The sequence below is a fragment of the Coffea arabica genome, chromosome 1e (assembly GCF_036785885.1).
Source record: "Coffea arabica cultivar ET-39 chromosome 1e, Coffea Arabica ET-39 HiFi, whole genome shotgun sequence".
NCBI lineage: Eukaryota > Viridiplantae > Streptophyta > Magnoliopsida > Gentianales > Rubiaceae > Coffea > Coffea arabica.
Window position 1 is genome coordinate 31210214 of NC_092311.1, and position 15071 is coordinate 31225284.

Sequence of the window (15071 nt, forward strand, 5' to 3'; positions counted from 1 at the left end):
TTAATAAAATAAACCCTAGAAAATTAGAAAATTTCTGGGTTCACACACTTATACTTTTCGGGGCGTCACAATCTCCCCTCCTCAAAAGAATGTCGTCCTCGACATTCCCTCTTGTACCAAATCAAGTCGAGACATCCCGCAAGAATCACTAATAACCAAACCCACAGTCCGGCATCCTAAACTTGAAGCCTAGGATACACTACAGAGATCTGAAGCCTAAGCTCTGATACCAATTGTGACAGCCCCACCTCCCCCTAAGGCGAACCAGAGGGTTCGGCGGGCCGCCTGCCCGGCTCTCGCCGGGACTCAGTCGTTCACTACATCCCTCAAACAAATACAAGATAAAACTCAAATATTACATCAAATTCTCCAATAAATAATTACATATCAAAAGCGAAGCGGAAACAATTCCCAACTATACATAAAATGATTCCAAATCCAAACGGTACAAGATATATGCGCCTTCCTTCGTCATGAGCCCTGTGGAGGGGAATAAAACATTTTGGGGTGAGCTAGAAGCTCAGCGAGTAACCAGTAAAATCAGTAATCAAATCTGTTTAACAATAGTTCATTTCAATGATGTCATTTCAATATGGAGTATCAATAATTCACGAAACATTTACAATGGAAAGCGATAGTAACATTCATGAAAAGGATACGTTCGTTCTCCTGTCATTTCATTGCATTTGGTTTCATTCGTGCATTCATTCACCCCGTCCCTGGCTTTTGGCCAGGCTCCACCAACCTACAAGGTAATACTCGAGTATACCGAAACGTTCACCCAAGTCCCTAATCGCCCGACCGAGTCCGTTTCTGGCTCGAGACGACCGGTAACAAGGGGCAATGGCCAGTTCAGCCCAAAAGGCTTACATTCATGCGCAAGTAGCATTTAATCATAATCATTGAAAATTTCTTATTTATTTAGGTCGAGTACGATAAAGTACACACTCGCCTAGAAAACTCGTTTTAACAATCATTGAAAGCAAAATCAATAATAACAAGACACTCATATGCAAGCACGCATGATATGCAAGAAAACAGTTCAAAAGTAACTCTGAAAACAGTTTAAAGGTAAATAATGCGGGAAAGCGGTTCGAAAGTAACTTTGGAAACAATTCAAAAGTAAATAATGCAGGAAACGATTCATAAATAACTTTAGAAATAGTTTGAGGTTACTCACCTCAATGGCTCAGAAATCATCCATCATATAACATTGCCTTGCTCAAACCCAAGTCTTAGATCACAAACTCAATGCAATCAAGTCCTTTCAAAGTTCGGACAGCACTTCCCCTGAATTTGCTTACTTTTCCAGCCGTCATGGCTTCATTATATCCTCAGCCAGTCCCAAAGGTACACACACAACAACAAGTTCATCCAATAGCCATTCAGCAAGCTCCAAGTAGTACTAGTACAAGTCAAGTTAGGGAAAAGTCCGGAAATGAAAGTTAAGCTCAAAACCAGAAAAACAGTTTTGACGTCATTTTGCGGTAATGGTACCAAAGGCACATCGAGTATCGGATGAAGGTGCAAGATACACCGTTTCGAAGCTAAAAGACAGGGCTACAAAATTGTGGAAGGTCACTCAGTCCAAATCCCAACACAACTAAGTCAAATATGCCAAATAACAAACCAGAACCGTAATTGCAGGTTTACAAATTACACTATGCTGTAATCAGTACAACTCAGTCTAAACAGGTCCAAATGCAGAAATTCCAAAGGCATATGGTAGCTAGGACATCAAGCTACATTTCATCAGAAGACCTCAAGAACCAAATCCAAAGCAATTCCAGTCAAAACAACCCATTACAGGCGCAGTTCTTACATCCTGATGAACCCAGAACAGCAACAGTAAATTCGGCTTATCTCATTCTACACTACTCCAATTGCCCTGACATTTTACAGGCTCCCTTAAAACATCAATACCTACAACTTTCATGTTTTGAGCCAAGGCCAATTCGGCCTCTATCTAGGACCTAAAATTTCGGACAGAATGAAGAACCAAGAACCCTAATTTTCCAGATTTCTTCCAAAACAGAATTTACTTGCAATCTTCCACTTTTTCCACCTTCTAGAATCATTAAACATCAATTCCCATCATCAAGGATAGCCACAACATCACATTCATATTAAACCAGAAAATTCATCAATAAATTGAAAACTTCACCAATTCATCTCAAACCAAGAAATAAACCACAAATTTCAGCACTTTAGCTACCACTAAGCACAACTTAAGCTTCATTAAGTGTAGGAGGAAGTTCAATCACCACTCACCTAGTAAACAAGAGAAGAGGAGTTAATGGACACCTTAGCTTCCTTGAACACTTCCACAAAATCACTTACTAGCACCAAATGGAAGGATTGTATGGAGTAGAAACAAATTTCAGCACTTGGGTTGGATGATTTGAGCTAGATGTTAGCTAAAATGGTGAAGAGCTCTCTTCCTTTCTTCCTTAAGGTTGGTCGGCCAAAGAAGAGAAAGAAATGGTGATTTTTGTGGTAAATTTGAGATATTTAATCAACAATTGGTAAGAAAGGTCAAAAGTCAAATAAGTCAAATAAGTGGCAACCTCTCTTAAAGTGACACATGTCACTCCATTTAAAGCATCTCTATCCTTTTTCTCTCTCACATCAATCACATCACAACCTCTACTTATCTCTTAACACCCGATAAATTTCACCCAGTGTCCGGAACTTAACCTAATTGGCCGAATTTTTCCGAACATTTCGCACTAGCGGGTCCCACGTCCGTTATATATCCTTAATTTCTCAAAAACTAACCGATACTAGAAAAATCATCTAAAACCTATATTTACTCGTAAGAATTATCTGGGAAAAGTTCTAGTAAAGAAAAATGTAGAAAAGGCGGGCGATTTAATAAAATAAACCCTAGAAAATTAGAAAATTTCTGGGTTCACACACTTATACTTTTCGGGGCGTCACAATCTCCCCTCCTCAAAAGAATGTCGTCCTCGACATTCCCTCTTGTACCAAATCAAGTCGAGACATCCCGCAAGAATCACTAATAACCAAACCCACAGTCCGGCATCCTAAACTTGAAGCCTAGGATACACTACAGAGATCTGAAGCCTAAGCTCTGATACCAATTGTGACAGCCCCACCTCCCCCTAAGGCGAACCAGAGGGTTCGGCGGGCCGCCTGCCCGGCTCTCGCCGGGACTCAGTCGTTCACTACATCCCTCAAACAAATACAAGATAAAACTCAAATATTACATCAAATTCTCCAATAAATAATTACATATCAAAAGCGAAGCGGAAACAATTCCCAACTATACATAAAATGATTCCAAATCCAAACGGTACAAGATATATGCGCCTTCCTTCGTCATGAGCCCTGTGGAGGGGAATAAAACATTTTGGGGTGAGCTAGAAGCTCAGCGAGTAACCAGTAAAATCAGTAATCAAATCTGTTTAACAATAGTTCATTTCAATGATGTCATTTCAATATGGAGTATCAATAATTCACGAAACATTTACAATGGAAAGCGATAGTAACATTCATGAAAAGGATACGTTCGTTCTCCTGTCATTTCATTGCATTTGGTTTCATTCGTGCATTCATTCACCCCGTCCCTGGCTTTTGGCCAGGCTCCACCAACCTACAAGGTAATACTCGAGTATACCGAAACGTTCACCCAAGTCCCTAATCGCCCGACCGAGTCCGTTTCTGGCTCGAGACGACCGGTAACAAGGGGCAATGGCCAGTTCAGCCCAAAAGGCTTACATTCATGCGCAAGTAGCATTTAATCATAATCATTGAAAATTTCTTATTTATTTAGGTCGAGTACGATAAAGTACACACTCGCCTAGAAAACTCGTTTTAACAATCATTGAAAGCAAAATCAATAATAACAAGACACTCATATGCAAGCACGCATGATATGCAAGAAAACAGTTCAAAAGTAACTCTGAAAACAGTTTAAAGGTAAATAATGCGGGAAAGCGGTTCGAAAGTAACTTTGGAAACAATTCAAAAGTAAATAATGCAGGAAACGATTCATAAATAACTTTAGAAATAGTTTGAGGTTACTCACCTCAATGGCTCAGAAATCATCCATCATATAACATTGCCTTGCTCAAACCCAAGTCTTAGATCACAAACTCAATGCAATCAAGTCCTTTCAAAGTTCGGACAGCACTTCCCCTGAATTTGCTTACTTTTCCAGCCGTCATGGCTTCATTATATCCTCAGCCAGTCCCAAAGGTACACACACAACAACAAGTTCATCCAATAGCCATTCAGCAAGCTCCAAGTAGTACTAGTATTGCAGGTTTACAAATTACACTATGCTGTAATCAGTACAACTCAGTCTAAACAGGTCCAAATGCAGAAATTCCAAAGGCATATGGTAGCTAGGACATCAAGCTACATTTCATCAGAAGACCTCAAGAACCAAATCCAAAGCAATTCCAGTCAAAACAACCCATTACAGGCGCAGTTCTTACATCCTGATGAACCCAGAACAGCAACAGTAAATTCGGCTTATCTCATTCTACACTACTCCAATTGCCCTGACATTTTACAGGCTCCCTTAAAACATCAATACCTACAACTTTCATGTTTTGAGCCAAGGCCAATTCGGCCTCTATCTAGGACCTAAAATTTCGGACAGAATGAAGAACCAAGAACCCTAATTTTCCAGATTTCTTCCAAAACAGAATTTACTTGCAATCTTCCACTTTTTCCACCTTCTAGAATCATTAAACATCAATTCCCATCATCAAGGATAGCCACAACATCACATTCATATTAAACCAGAAAATTCATCAATAAATTGAAAACTTCACCAATTCATCTCAAACCAAGAAATAAACCACAAATTTCAGCACTTTAGCTACCACTAAGCACAACTTAAGCTTCATTAAGTGTAGGAGGAAGTTCAATCACCACTCACCTAGTAAACAAGAGAAGAGGAGTTAATGGACACCTTAGCTTCCTTGAACACTTCCACAAAATCACTTACTAGCACCAAATGGAAGGATTGTATGGAGTAGAAACAAATTTCAGCACTTGGGTTGGATGATTTGAGCTAGATGTTAGCTAAAATGGTGAAGAGCTCTCTTCCTTTCTTCCTTAAGGTTGGTCGGCCAAAGAAGAGAAAGAAATGGTGATTTTTGTGGTAAATTTGAGATATTTAATCAACAATTGGTAAGAAAGGTCAAAAGTCAAATAAGTCAAATAAGTGGCAACCTCTCTTAAAGTGACACATGTCACTCCATTTAAAGCATCTCTATCCTTTTTCTCTCTCACATCAATCACATCACAACCTCTACTTATCTCTTAACACCCGATAAATTTCACCCAGTGTCCGGAACTTAACCTAATTGGCCGAATTTTTCCGAACATTTCGCACTAGCGGGTCCCACGTCCGTTATATATCCTTAATTTCTCAAAAACTAACCGATACTAGAAAAATCATCTAAAACCTATATTTACTCGTAAGAATTATCTGGGAAAAGTTCTAGTAAAGAAAAATGTAGAAAAGGCGGGCGATTTAATAAAATAAACCCTAGAAAATTAGAAAATTTCTGGGTTCACACACTTATACTTTTCGGGGCGTCACAATCTCCCCTCCTCAAAAGAATGTCGTCCTCGACATTCCCTCTTGTACCAAATCAAGTCGAGACATCCCGCAAGAATCACTAATAACCAAACCCACAGTCCGGCATCCTAAACTTGAAGCCTAGGATACACTACAGAGATCTGAAGCCTAAGCTCTGATACCAATTGTGACAGCCCCACCTCCCCCTAAGGCGAACCAGAGGGTTCGGCGGGCCGCCTGCCCGGCTCTCGCCGGGACTCAGTCGTTCACTACATCCCTCAAACAAATACAAGATAAAACTCAAATATTACATCAAATTCTCCAATAAATAATTACATATCAAAAGCGAAGCGGAAACAATTCCCAACTATACATAAAATGATTCCAAATCCAAACGGTACAAGATATATGCGCCTTCCTTCGTCATGAGCCCTGTGGAGGGGAATAAAACATTTTGGGGTGAGCTAGAAGCTCAGCGAGTAACCAGTAAAATCAGTAATCAAATCTGTTTAACAATAGTTCATTTCAATGATGTCATTTCAATATGGAGTATCAATAATTCACGAAACATTTACAATGGAAAGCGATAGTAACATTCATGAAAAGGATACGTTCGTTCTCCTGTCATTTCATTGCATTTGGTTTCATTCGTGCATTCATTCACCCCGTCCCTGGCTTTTGGCCAGGCTCCACCAACCTACAAGGTAATACTCGAGTATACCGAAACGTTCACCCAAGTCCCTAATCGCCCGACCGAGTCCGTTTCTGGCTCGAGACGACCGGTAACAAGGGGCAATGGCCAGTTCAGCCCAAAAGGCTTACATTCATGCGCAAGTAGCATTTAATCATAATCATTGAAAATTTCTTATTTATTTAGGTCGAGTACGATAAAGTACACACTCGCCTAGAAAACTCGTTTTAACAATCATTGAAAGCAAAATCAATAATAACAAGACACTCATATGCAAGCACGCATGATATGCAAGAAAACAGTTCAAAAGTAACTCTGAAAACAGTTTAAAGGTAAATAATGCGGGAAAGCGGTTCGAAAGTAACTTTGGAAACAATTCAAAAGTAAATAATGCAGGAAACGATTCATAAATAACTTTAGAAATAGTTTGAGGTTACTCACCTCAATGGCTCAGAAATCATCCATCATATAACATTGCCTTGCTCAAACCCAAGTCTTAGATCACAAACTCAATGCAACAGTAAATTCGGCTTATCTCATTCTACACTACTCCAATTGCCCTGACATTTTACAGGCACCCTTAAAACATCAATACCTACAACTTTCATGTTTTGAGCCAAGGCCAATTCGGCCTCTATCTAGGACCTAAAATTTCGGACAGAATGAAGAACCAAGAACCCTAATTTTCCAGATTTCTTCCAAAACAGAATTTACTTGCAATCTTCCACTTTTTCCACCTTCTAGAATCATTAAACATCAATTCCCATCATCAAGGATAGCCACAACATCACATTCATATTAAACCAGAAAATTCATCAATAAATTGAAAACTTCACCAATTCATCTCAAACCAAGAAATAAACCACAAATTTCAGCACTTTAGCTACCACTAAGCACAACTTAAGCTTCATTAAGTGTAGGAGGAAGTTCAATCACCACTCACCTAGTAAACAAGAGAAGAGGAGTTAATGGACACCTTAGCTTCCTTGAACACTTCCACAAAATCACTTACTAGCACCAAATGGAAGGATTGTATGGAGTAGAAACAAATTTCAGCACTTGGGTTGGATGATTTGAGCTAGATGTTAGCTAAAATGGTGAAGAGCTCTCTTCCTTTCTTCCTTAAGGTTGGTCGGCCAAAGAAGAGAAAGAAATGGTGATTTTTGTGGTAAATTTGAGATATTTAATCAACAATTGGTAAGAAAGGTCAAAAGTCAAATAAGTCAAATAAGTGGCAACCTCTCTTAAAGTGACACATGTCACTCCATTTAAAGCATCTCTATCCTTTTTCTCTCTCACATCAATCACATCACAACCTCTACTTATCTCTTAACACCCGATAAATTTCACCCAGTGTCCGGAACTTAACCTAATTGGCCGAATTTTTCCGAACATTTCGCACTAGCGGGTCCCACGTCCGTTATATATCCTTAATTTCTCAAAAACTAACCGATACTAGAAAAATCATCTAAAACCTATATTTACTCGTAAGAATTATCTGGGAAAAGTTCTAGTAAAGAAAAATGTAGAAAAGGCGGGCGATTTAATAAAATAAACCCTAGAAAATTAGAAAATTTCTGGGTTCACACACTTATACTTTTCGGGGCGTCACAATCTCCCCTCCTCAAAAGAATGTCGTCCTCGACATTCCCTCTTGTACCAAATCAAGTCGAGACATCCCGCAAGAATCACTAATAACCAAACCCACAGTCCGGCATCCTAAACTTGAAGCCTAGGATACACTACAGAGATCTGAAGCCTAAGCTCTGATACCAATTGTGACAGCCCCACCTCCCCCTAAGGCGAACCAGAGGGTTCGGCGGGCCGCCTGCCCGGCTCTCGCCGGGACTCAGTCGTTCACTACATCCCTCAAACAAATACAAGATAAAACTCAAATATTACATCAAATTCTCCAATAAATAATTACATATCAAAAGCGAAGCGGAAACAATTCCCAACTATACATAAAATGATTCCAAATCCAAACGGTACAAGATATATGCGCCTTCCTTCGTCATGAGCCCTGTGGAGGGGAATAAAACATTTTGGGGTGAGCTAGAAGCTCAGCGAGTAACCAGTAAAATCAGTAATCAAATCTGTTTAACAATAGTTCATTTCAATGATGTCATTTCAATATGGAGTATCAATAATTCACGAAACATTTACAATGGAAAGCGATAGTAACATTCATGAAAAGGATACGTTCGTTCTCCTGTCATTTCATTGCATTTGGTTTCATTCGTGCATTCATTCACCCCGTCCCTGGCTTTTGGCCAGGCTCCACCAACCTACAAGGTAATACTCGAGTATACCGAAACGTTCACCCAAGTCCCTAATCGCCCGACCGAGTCCGTTTCTGGCTCGAGACGACCGGTAACAAGGGGCAATGGCCAGTTCAGCCCAAAAGGCTTACATTCATGCGCAAGTAGCATTTAATCATAATCATTGAAAATTTCTTATTTATTTAGGTCGAGTACGATAAAGTACACACTCGCCTAGAAAACTCGTTTTAACAATCATTGAAAGCAAAATCAATAATAACAAGACACTCATATGCAAGCACGCATGATATGCAAGAAAACAGTTCAAAAGTAACTCTGAAAACAGTTTAAAGGTAAATAATGCGGGAAAGCGGTTCGAAAGTAACTTTGGAAACAATTCAAAAGTAAATAATGCAGGAAACGATTCATAAATAACTTTAGAAATAGTTTGAGGTTACTCACCTCAATGGCTCAGAAATCATCCATCATATAACATTGCCTTGCTCAAACCCAAGTCTTAGATCACAAACTCAATGCAATCAAGTCCTTTCAAAGTTCGGACAGCACTTCCCCTGAATTTGCTTACTTTTCCAGCCGTCATGGCTTCATTATATCCTCAGCCAGTCCCAAAGGTACACACACAACAACAAGTTCATCCAATAGCCATTCAGCAAGCTCCAAGTAGTACTAGTACAAGTCAAGTTAGGGAAAAGTCCGGAAATGAAAGTTAAGCTCAAAACCAGAAAAACAGTTTTGACGTCATTTTGCGGTAATGGTACCAAAGGCACATCGAGTATCGGATGAAGGTGCAAGATACACCGTTTCGAAGCTAAAAGACAGGGCTACAAAATTGTAGAAGGTCACTCAGTCCAAATCCCAACACAACTAAGTCAAATATGCCAAATAACAAACCAGAACCGTAATTGCAGGTTTACAAATTACACTATGCTGTAATCAGTACAACTCAGTCTAAACAGGTCCAAATGCAGAAATTCCAAAGGCATATGGTAGCTAGGACATCAAGCTACATTTCATCAGAAGACCTCAAGAACCAAATCCAAAGCAATTCCAGTCAAAACAACCCATTACAGGCGCAGTTCTTACATCCTGATGAACCCAGAACAGCAACAGTAAATTCGGCTTATCTCATTCTACACTACTCCAATTGCCCTGACATTTTACAGGCACCCTTAAAACATCAATACCTACAACTTTCATGTTTTGAGCCAAGGCCAATTCGGCCTCTATCTAGGACCTAAAATTTCGGACAGAATGAAGAACCAAGAACCCTAATTTTCCAGATTTCTTCCAAAACAGAATTTACTTGCAATCTTCCACTTTTTCCACCTTCTAGAATCATTAAACATCAATTCCCATCATCAAGGATAGCCACAACATCACATTCATATTAAACCAGAAAATTCATCAATAAATTGAAAACTTCACCAATTCATCTCAAACCAAGAAATAAACCACAAATTTCAGCACTTTAGCTACCACTAAGCACAACTTAAGCTTCATTAAGTGTAGGAGGAAGTTCAATCACCACTCACCTAGTAAACAAGAGAAGAGGAGTTAATGGACACCTTAGCTTCCTTGAACACTTCCACAAAATCACTTACTAGCACCAAATGGAAGGATTGTATGGAGTAGAAACAAATTTCAGCACTTGGGTTGGATGATTTGAGCTAGATGTTAGCTAAAATGGTGAAGAGCTCTCTTCCTTTCTTCCTTAAGGTTGGTCGGCCAAAGAAGAGAAAGAAATGGTGATTTTTGTGGTAAATTTGAGATATTTAATCAACAATTGGTAAGAAAGGTCAAAAGTCAAATAAGTCAAATAAGTGGCAACCTCTCTTAAAGTGACACATGTCACTCCATTTAAAGCATCTCTATCCTTTTTCTCTCTCACATCAATCACATCACAACCTCTACTTATCTCTTAACACCCGATAAATTTCACCCAGTGTCCGGAACTTAACCTAATTGGCCGAATTTTTCCGAACATTTCGCACTAGCGGGTCCCACGTCCGTTATATATCCTTAATTTCTCAAAAACTAACCGATACTAGAAAAATCATCTAAAACCTATATTTACTCGTAAGAATTATCTGGGAAAAGTTCTAGTAAAGAAAAATGTAGAAAAGGCGGGCGATTTAATAAAATAAACCCTAGAAAATTAGAAAATTTCTGGGTTCACACACTTATACTTTTCGGGGCGTCACAATCTCCCCTCCTCAAAAGAATGTCGTCCTCGACATTCCCTCTTGTACCAAATCAAGTCGAGACATCCCGCAAGAATCACTAATAACCAAACCCACAGTCCGGCATCCTAAACTTGAAGCCTAGGATACACTACAGAGATCTGAAGCCTAAGCTCTGATACCAATTGTGACAGCCCCACCTCCCCCTAAGGCGAACCAGAGGGTTCGGCGGGCCGCCTGCCCGGCTCTCGCCGGGACTCAGTCGTTCACTACATCCCTCAAACAAATACAAGATAAAACTCAAATATTACATCAAATTCTCCAATAAATAATTACATATCAAAAGCGAAGCGGAAACAATTCCCAACTATACATAAAATGATTCCAAATCCAAACGGTACAAGATATATGCGCCTTCCTTCGTCATGAGCCCTGTGGAGGGGAATAAAACATTTTGGGGTGAGCTAGAAGCTCAGCGAGTAACCAGTAAAATCAGTAATCAAATCTGTTTAACAATAGTTCATTTCAATGATGTCATTTCAATATGGAGTATCAATAATTCACGAAACATTTACAATGGAAAGCGATAGTAACATTCATGAAAAGGATACGTTCGTTCTCCTGTCATTTCATTGCATTTGGTTTCATTCGTGCATTCATTCACCCCGTCCCTGGCTTTTGGCCAGGCTCCACCAACCTACAAGGTAATACTCGAGTATACCGAAACGTTCACCCAAGTCCCTAATCGCCCGACCGAGTCCGTTTCTGGCTCGAGACGACCGGTAACAAGGGGCAATGGCCAGTTCAGCCCAAAAGGCTTACATTCATGCGCAAGTAGCATTTAATCATAATCATTGAAAATTTCTTATTTATTTAGGTCGAGTACGATAAAGTACACACTCGCCTAGAAAACTCGTTTTAACAATCATTGAAAGCAAAATCAATAATAACAAGACACTCATATGCAAGCACGCATGATATGCAAGAAAACAGTTCAAAAGTAACTTTGAAAACAGTTTAAAGGTAAATAATGCGGGAAAGCGGTTCGAAAGTAACTTTGGAAACAATTCAAAAGTAAATAATGCAGGAAACGATTCATAAATAACTTTAGAAATAGTTTGAGGTTACTCACCTCAATGGCTCAGAAATCATCCATCATATAACATTGCCTTGCTCAAACCCAAGTCTTAGATCACAAACTCAATGCAATCAAGTCCTTTCAAAGTTCGGACAGCACTTCCCCTGAATTTGCTTACTTTTCCAGCCGTCATGGCTTCATTATATCCTCAGCCAGTCCCAAAGGTACACACACAACAACAAGTTCATCCAATAGCCATTCAGCAAGCTCCAAGTAGTACTAGTACAAGTCAAGTTAGGGAAAAGTCCGGAAATGAAAGTTAAGCTCAAAACCAGAAAAACAGTTTTGACGTCATTTTGCGGTAATGGTACCAAAGGCACATCGAGTATCGGATGAAGGTGCAAGATACACCGTTTCGAAGCTAAAAGACAGGGCTACAAAATTGTAGAAGGTCACTCAGTCCAAATCCCAACACAACTAAGTCAAATATGCCAAATAACAAACCAGAACCGTAATTGCAGGTTTACAAATTACACTATGCTGTAATCAGTACAACTCAGTCTAAACAGGTCCAAATGCAGAAATTCCAAAGGCATATGGTAGCTAGGACATCAAGCTACATTTCATCAGAAGACCTCAAGAACCAAATCCAAAGCAATTCCAGTCAAAACAACCCATTACAGGCGCAGTTCTTACATCCTGATGAACCCAGAACAGCAACAGTAAATTCGGCTTATCTCATTCTACACTACTCCAATTGCCCTGACATTTTACAGGCACCCTTAAAACATCAATACCTACAACTTTCATGTTTTGAGCCAAGGCCAATTCGGCCTCTATCTAGGACCTAAAATTTCGGACAGAATGAAGAACCAAGAACCCTAATTTTCCAGATTTCTTCCAAAACAGAATTTACTTGCAATCTTCCACTTTTTCCACCTTCTAGAATCATTAAACATCAATTCCCATCATCAAGGATAGCCACAACATCACATTCATATTAAACCAGAAAATTCATCAATAAATTGAAAACTTCACCAATTCATCTCAAACCAAGAAATAAACCACAAATTTCAGCACTTTAGCTACCACTAAGCACAACTTAAGCTTCATTAAGTGTAGGAGGAAGTTCAATCACCACTCACCTAGTAAACAAGAGAAGAGGAGTTAATGGACACCTTAGCTTCCTTGAACACTTCCACAAAATCACTTACTAGCACCAAATGGAAGGATTGTATGGAGTAGAAACAAATTTCAGCACTTGGGTTGGATGATTTGAGCTAGATGTTAGCTAAAATGGTGAAGAGCTCTCTTCCTTTCTTCCTTAAGGTTGGTCGGCCAAAGAAGAGAAAGAAATGGTGATTTTTGTGGTAAATTTGAGATATTTAATCAACAATTGGTAAGAAAGGTCAAAAGTCAAATAAGTCAAATAAGTGGCAACCTCTCTTAAAGTGACACATGTCACTCCATTTAAAGCATCTCTATCCTTTTTCTCTCTCACATCAATCACATCACAACCTCTACTTATCTCTTAACACCCGATAAATTTCACCCAGTGTCCGGAACTTAACCTAATTGGCCGAATTTTTCCGAACATTTCGCACTAGCGGGTCCCACGTCCGTTATATATCCTTAATTTCTCAAAAACTAACCGATACTAGAAAAATCATCTAAAACCTATATTTACTCGTAAGAATTATCTGGGAAAAGTTCTAGTAAAGAAAAATGTAGAAAAGGCGGGCGATTTAATAAAATAAACCCTAGAAAATTAGAAAATTTCTGGGTTCACACACTTATACTTTTCGGGGCGTCACAATCTCCCCTCCTCAAAAGAATGTCGTCCTCGACATTCCCTCTTGTACCAAATCAAGTCGAGACATCCCGCAAGAATCACTAATAACCAAACCCACAGTCCGGCATCCTAAACTTGAAGCCTAGGATACACTACAGAGATCTGAAGCCTAAGCTCTGATACCAATTGTGACAGCCCCACCTCCCCCTAAGGCGAACCAGAGGGTTCGGCGGGCCGCCTGCCCGGCTCTCGCCGGGACTCAGTCGTTCACTACATCCCTCAAACAAATACAAGATAAAACTCAAATATTACATCAAATTCTCCAATAAATAATTACATATCAAAAGCGAAGCGGAAACAATTCCCAACTATACATAAAATGATTCCAAATCCAAACGGTACAAGATATATGCGCCTTCCTTCGTCATGAGCCCTGTGGAGGGGAATAAAACATTTTGGGGTGAGCTAGAAGCTCAGCGAGTAACCAGTAAAATCAGTAATCAAATCTGTTTAACAATAGTTCATTTCAATGATGTCATTTCAATATGGAGTATCAATAATTCACGAAACATTTACAATGGAAAGCGATAGTAACATTCATGAAAAGGATACGTTCGTTCTCCTGTCATTTCATTGCATTTGGTTTCATTCGTGCATTCATTCACCCCGTCCCTGGCTTTTGGCCAGGCTCCACCAACCTACAAGGTAATACTCGAGTATACCGAAACGTTCACCCAAGTCCCTAATCGCCCGACCGAGTCCGTTTCTGGCTCGAGACGACCGGTAACAAGGGGCAATGGCCAGTTCAGCCCAAAAGGCTTACATTCATGCGCAAGTAGCATTTAATCATAATCATTGAAAATTTCTTATTTATTTAGGTCGAGTACGATAAAGTACACACTCGCCTAGAAAACTCGTTTTAACAATCATTGAAAGCAAAATCAATAATAACAAGACACTCATATGCAAGCACGCATGATATGCAAGAAAACAGTTCAAAAGTAACTCTGAAAACAGTTTAAAGGTAAATAATGCGGGAAAGCGGTTCGAAAGTAACTTTGGAAACAATTCAAAAGTAAATAATGCAGGAAACGATTCATAAATAACTTTAGAAATAGTTTGAGGTTACTCACCTCAATGGCTCAGAAATCATCCATCATATAACATTGCCTTGCTCAAACCCAAGTCTTAGATCACAAACTCAATGCAATCAAGTCCTTTCAAAGTTCGGACAGCACTTCCCCTGAATTTGCTTACTTTTCCAGCCGTCATGGCTTCATTATATCCTCAGCCAGTCCCAAAGGTACACACACAACAACAAGTTCATCCAATAGCCATTCAGCAAGCTCCAAGTAGTACTAGTACAAGTCAAGTTAGGGAAAAGTCCGGAAATGAAAGTTAAGCTCAAAACCAGAAAAACAGTTTTGACGTCATTTTGCGGTAATGGTACCAAAGGCACATCGAGTATCGGATGAAGGTGCAAGATAC